Source organism: Sphaerodactylus townsendi, linkage group LG10 (genome assembly GCF_021028975.2).
Source record: "Sphaerodactylus townsendi isolate TG3544 linkage group LG10, MPM_Stown_v2.3, whole genome shotgun sequence".
Taxonomy (NCBI): domain Eukaryota; kingdom Metazoa; phylum Chordata; class Lepidosauria; order Squamata; family Sphaerodactylidae; genus Sphaerodactylus; species Sphaerodactylus townsendi.
The window spans coordinates 51213851-51219928 of record NC_059434.1 but is presented as its reverse complement, the minus strand read 5'-3'; positions in this window follow the sequence as shown (position 1 = coordinate 51219928).

Sequence of the window (6078 nt, the reverse complement as noted above, 5' to 3'; positions counted from 1 at the left end):
ATTTGTTCACAAGGACCATGCAAAGCGAGCCCCCCTCTGGCAAAAATATGTTGATATCAAAAACGTAATGAAAAATTTTCTTCCATTTATCACTTTCAACCTTGAGCTGGTCAGCAACATAATCATCACAAAGTTGCTCATTGCTTCTCTACTTACTTCTTTCCATGAAATATATTTTTCCTTTTGGAGGTTGGAATTTTCATGGCTTGGAATGCTATCCTTGAATTTTCCCCACCCTTTCTCAGTATTCCACCCTGAATGATTGGTCAGAACACTCACATTTAGCAACCATTACTGGCTTCTTGTTCTCATGATGAGTGGAATGGGGGAAAACAGGAGATCCCACACAGCAAATAGTCTAGGCACAAAGGGCCCATGACCCCCTTAATCCTCCGTGCCTGTTAGAAATAGAAGACAGTTGGAATAAGTTACACTTCTGTGAGATGTTTATCTGTGAAACTATGGTGGCTACTGAGGCAAGTCAGCACTGTCCCTAGCTTCCAGTGTAACAACACCAAATATCTCATTAACATTTTTCTGTACCCTCTTGTTTTCCATGAATTGTCACTTAAATTTAGCACAGAATTGGTTTCTTGAAGATGCCAGCCACAGATGCAGGGGAACGTCAGGAGAAAATACTACTGGAACACGGCCATACAACCTGGAAACCCCACAACATCCTAAATAATACAAACTTGTTTTCTTAGTAATCTTATGGGAAGCATTGTAATATAGTGTAGCAATATAGGCTTACTTGACCTGCCAGATGTGTCAGTAAAAAATTGTATTGCATGAATAGAGACAATGCTGCTACATTACTGCATGCCAGATCAATATTGTCCGCGAGATAGATCAGGAACACAAATAGTGAACCCTTGATATTAGAAATGTTTGAAATTCATTATAGTGGGCTATCTTCAGTAGGCGGTATCTGTTGTTGCAAACTGTTCCACAATCTGTCCTACAGTCAAGACATTAACTATGCCTCCGCCCAAAGAGTGTTTTTGTAACAGCATAGAAAAGTGCACAGTCAATTCATCTCATGTAAAAATAACTGTTGGAAAGAAGGGATCTCTGCTGATGAAATGTTACTTTTCCATATGGTCCTTTGGGTGCACACTTGTGGGGGGGAAAAGAGGAATTATCCATTTTTTCAGAAATGATTCCATGAATAGATTTCATTATATGATGAAGATTAAAAAGATAGATTTGCTGTGATAGGTACATAGAGAAAATAGGAGAATAATTGTAGGATACTTAAATCATTATAGTGTTAATCAACTGGTCTTGTACAAAATGCAGAAGATACTTAATAAGGGATTTTGAATGCTTAAAATAATTTCAGGACTGGAAGGAAATTAAAACCTAAGAATATGATGACTTTATGTTAGAAGTTGATCATGTTGAAATAAAGTATCCACTGCTTTTTTTTTTGCCCAGAAACATGTTGTGTTAATACTGTGACGAATGCTGATTGAATCTTTGATTGTAGCAGCAGATTTCAGTAAATCCTGCTAGCTATCTTACTGCATTTTCTTTCAAAGGGATAACTTGCTACAGCCAAATTATTCTAGTGGATGGATAGAAAGGCCCCATGTCCACTTCAATTAGAATTGCTTCATCAGACGAAAGGATGGTCTGATGGTGATGAGAAAGGCTAAACAATATATATGAAAAAAACATGTAGTCCACTGCACTTCCTATATAATCTTAACTAGAAATTTAATGCAGTGAAGTAAGCATTTTAGTTAATTAGTTCTTATTCTGTGATTATACACTACATTAGGTTTGTTCAGCTGTGGAGTTGTGTGGTATTCAGAGGTGTGCAAAAATCATTACACTTTTCATGTACCATTTTACACCTTTTTTAAGTATAACCACATTGGTTCGTGCTTCTTTAATTTTACTTTTAATAATAAATGTTAAAACTAGAACATCCTTGGTGTTTTACTCTGAAATGTGATGTTGGAGGCGAGTTTTTGCCGATAAGCAAAATAAGCAAATCAATCAAGCTTTACCTGTCCCCAGAAACTAAAGGAACTAAACTGAGACCATTGTGCTTTGGTCACATTATGAGACAACAAGACTCACTGGAAAAGGCAATAATGCTGGAAAAAGTTGCAAGCAGCAGGAAAAGAGGAAGACCCAACATGAGATGTTTTGACTCTATAAAGGAAGCCACACCTCCATTTCCTGGTCCTGAGTAGGGCTGTTAACTATAGAATGTTTAGGATCATCATGTGTCGGAAGAGATCATCATGTGTCGGAAGAGTCTTGATGGCACTTAATACACACAGTTTGAAATTTCATACCAGTTTTATTTCTGTCCTATATGGTTTCATTTTGTGCTTTGTACAAATGGCTATTTGCAGTATCGTCCCTGTAAAATGTTCTGTATTGACAGTTTTTTAAAAATACAACTGTTTAGGTTATGGTGATCTGGAACATATCCTTGAGTAAGGTGGAATGGTATAGGAAGCTAAGCTTGGCTGGTACTTGGAGGGAGACCTCCAAGAAGGTCTCTCTAGATAAAAACAGTGGCAAACGACCTCTGCTTAACCACTTGACTTAAAAATCCCACCGGGGTGCTATAAGTTGTGTCTTGATGGCACTTTTACACACATACTATGGCCTTTTGAAGACTTTTCAGTGCACTTATTTAAGAACACTAAATCACACTGAAAAATTTGTACAGCTTGTAACTAAAGAGAACTGCTGCACTTGTTTCATAAGTATTTGCACAAACTGGCTGAGAACACTAAAAAACAGAGGTGGGTAGGGAAATGCATTATATTGTCACTAGCCTCTCATGGCACTGCACAGATTTTGCTGTTTAGACGTCTATGCAATTTTCAAATTGTCTTAATTCTGCTGGTACATAAAACAGCTGATGTTTCAGATACTTAATGGTATGTGTGTATGTTTTTTCATTATTCACAATGTTGCAGTTGCATGTGTAAAACAAGTTTTCTGCAACTATATGAGGAAGTTGGAACATATGATTACACTTAGCAATTATCTGTCGTCTTATGAAGCCGATTTGGCCTTCTCAGTTGCCTAAATAGACAATTAGCCCAGTGTATTTACCTTGATCAGTGATTTGGAAACATGCTGCTGGTTTTTTCCAGCTGAGCATAACATTTCAGGGCACACCCTGAAGAGACACTGATAGCATCTCTGGAAGTCTGCCCTACTCATCAGAGCTGTGCTGCTCCCATTGAAACATCTTAATCTCATTCAGGTTTATGCTGTTTTGTTAACAGCATGAACAGCAAGATCAGTTCAGATCAACTGTAAACAAAAGTGGATATTATTGGACAAGGCTGACTCCAATGAGAATGCATGAGTTTCAGCCACAAAGTTTTAATGTGTAGCTTCAGCTGCAGCATTGGTTGGCACTACATCAGCACTGGAATTGCATGTGTCAAGTCTTGTGTATGTGTGTGAGTTGAGGAGGTGTTATTTTTGGAAATCAGTTTTTAAATCCAGTTGAGTTATGGGGAAACTAAGATCTTAATTTAGCGGTGAGGAGACTAAATGACTTCCCAACAATAAGCTTATTAATGGGAGCTTAATTAGAAATTGAAGTTCCCTAAAAAGTGCCTTTTCTTTTTACATGAGAGTAAGAGTGGGTAAACTTGGAAAAGTTTGTTATCAGTGAACACATATATCCTGGAATATGGGCTGGTGTTCCCATCCATTACCAGGGGCAGGGCCAAAAGCACCATTTTCTTGAGCCCCTAAAAGGGCAGGTGCCACAACTCAGTTTCCATAGAGAGAACAACTCCTGAAGGTCCTGAAACAGAACTATCTTTCATTTAATTTTTAGTGTTTTCTCCACTTCTGACAGATTAAAGTGAGGAGCAGCAGTGGCGTAGGAGGTTAAGAACTCATGTATCTAATCTGGAGGAACCGGGTTTGATTCTCCGCTCTGCCGCCTGAGCTGTGGAGGCTTATCTGGGGAATTCAGATTAGCCTGTACACTCCAACACACGCCAGGTGGATGACCTTGGGCTAGTCACAGCTTCTTGGAGCTCTCTCAGCCCCACCTACCTCATAGGGTGTGAGGGGGGAAGGGCAAGGAGATTGTAAGCCCCTTTGAGTCTCCTGCAGGAGAGAAAGGGGGGATATAAATCCAAACTCTTCTTCTTCCTTTCCTGAAGCCATCAGATGATGAGAGCTGGTTCTCAGAGGTCCATAGCCCTCACTGCTCCTCTCTCTTCAGACCCTCCATTTAGAAGGGAAAGTGCTCAGGACCCACCAAACCTACAGCCACACTGTCTTTCGCCTGTGGAACCAAGGTGGCACATTTGAAAGACATTTTGTGGTGTTAGGCAACTATGCCCACCCAAAAAACCCCACCACATAATTAGAGCATGGCAGTTTCTGGTTTTTATATACCATGCATTCTAATTAAGTCACAACACATGGGCATCTGTACTCTCCTTGGGTAAGTAGTTGAGTACTGCCATAGTGTGCCCGAGATTAAGGAAAAATGAAGTTTCAGAGTGGTCTTAGATTACCCGTGGGTATGTTTTTGAGTTGGAGTAATATAAATTGTTCATTAGTCTTTTCCAAGGGTTCTTTCCCATTCATCCATTCATCCATCCATCCATTCATTCATTCAATTTTTACCCTTCCCTTCCTGACCATGTTGGGCTTAGGGCAGCTTACAACAATTTTAAATTACATATAAACAATTAAAATACTCCTTACATTAAAAACATAGAAGTTACTAGTGCCTTAACAATATAAACATGGAGAGACCAGTCAAAGGACCATCAGTCACTAATAAGGAATGTTGGGAAAGGAAGTAGGAATTCATCAGTAAATGAAAAAAAAACCAGGGGGGAAAAAGGAGAGAAGGAAAGCTATCTAAAAGAAAAATGTTTCTGTCTCAACCATAGGCCTGGCAGAACATCTCTGCTTTACAGATCTGTGGAACTGCATCAGGTCCTGCAGGGCCCAGGTCTCACGATAAAAGATTTCCACCAGGCTGGGGCTAGAGTTGAAAAAGTCGTGCCTCTGGTTGAGGATAGGCAGGGACCATTAGTAGGCTATTTCCACTTGAGCAAACCTCTCTTTGGAGGGAATATCAGTAGAGGGGGTCCCGCAGATATGAAAGTCCCAAACCATTTAGAACTCTTAAGGGTCAAAACCTTGAACCTAATTAGATACTCTACCTGGAGCCAGTACTGCTGGAGGAGCACTGATTGATTATGTGCTTTCCAAGTGGTCTCTGTGAGGAACTGTGCTAATGCATTCTGGACCAATTGGAATTTCCAGAGCGATCTCAAGAGTAGCTCTGCATTGAGTGTTACAGTAGTCTAGCCTGGAGGTGGCAGTATCAAGTTCAGGACTAGATAGATAGCCAGTTGCCAAATCTGGCGAAGGTGAAAAAACATAATTCTGGCTACATTAATGACCTGTGCCGCCATTGATAATGAGGCATTCAGAGTCACTCCAAAACACTTGACAGACAATGCTGGTGTTAACTGCGCACAATTAAGCATGGGATGCTGGCACCCAAGCCCCATGTCTCTCTGGCCCACCACAGGACCTTCATCTTCAATGGATTCAATTTCAGACAACTCTGCCTCAGCCATTTCACCACAGTCTCCAAAAGCAACTACCCAAAATGGCTGGGCAGCATCTGGTCGGCTGCCTATCAATAGATATAACTGGGTGTCAGCGTACTGGTGACAGTTTGGCCCCAAATTCCAAACTAGCTGGGCAAGGGGGCACCAGTAGATGTTAAATAACATTGGGAAGAGAATTGTCCCCTGAGGGATCCTGCACACTAAAGGGTGCTATGGTAACATCCTCTCCCCTTGTGCTAGCCTCTGTACCAACCTGGGAGAAATAAGACCAGCCATTGCTAGGCTGTTCCACATATACCAACATTGGAAGGTGTTGGGCCAGTAGTTAATGATCAATTATGTCAGAGGCTTTCATCAGATCAAGTGAATAGTAACAGCAGCAATAACCTCCTCTTGATCCAATTATCTATGGAGATCATGTGATGGTTATCAATGTCATCTCTATCCTATGACCAAGTTGTAAGCCAGGCTGAAATGG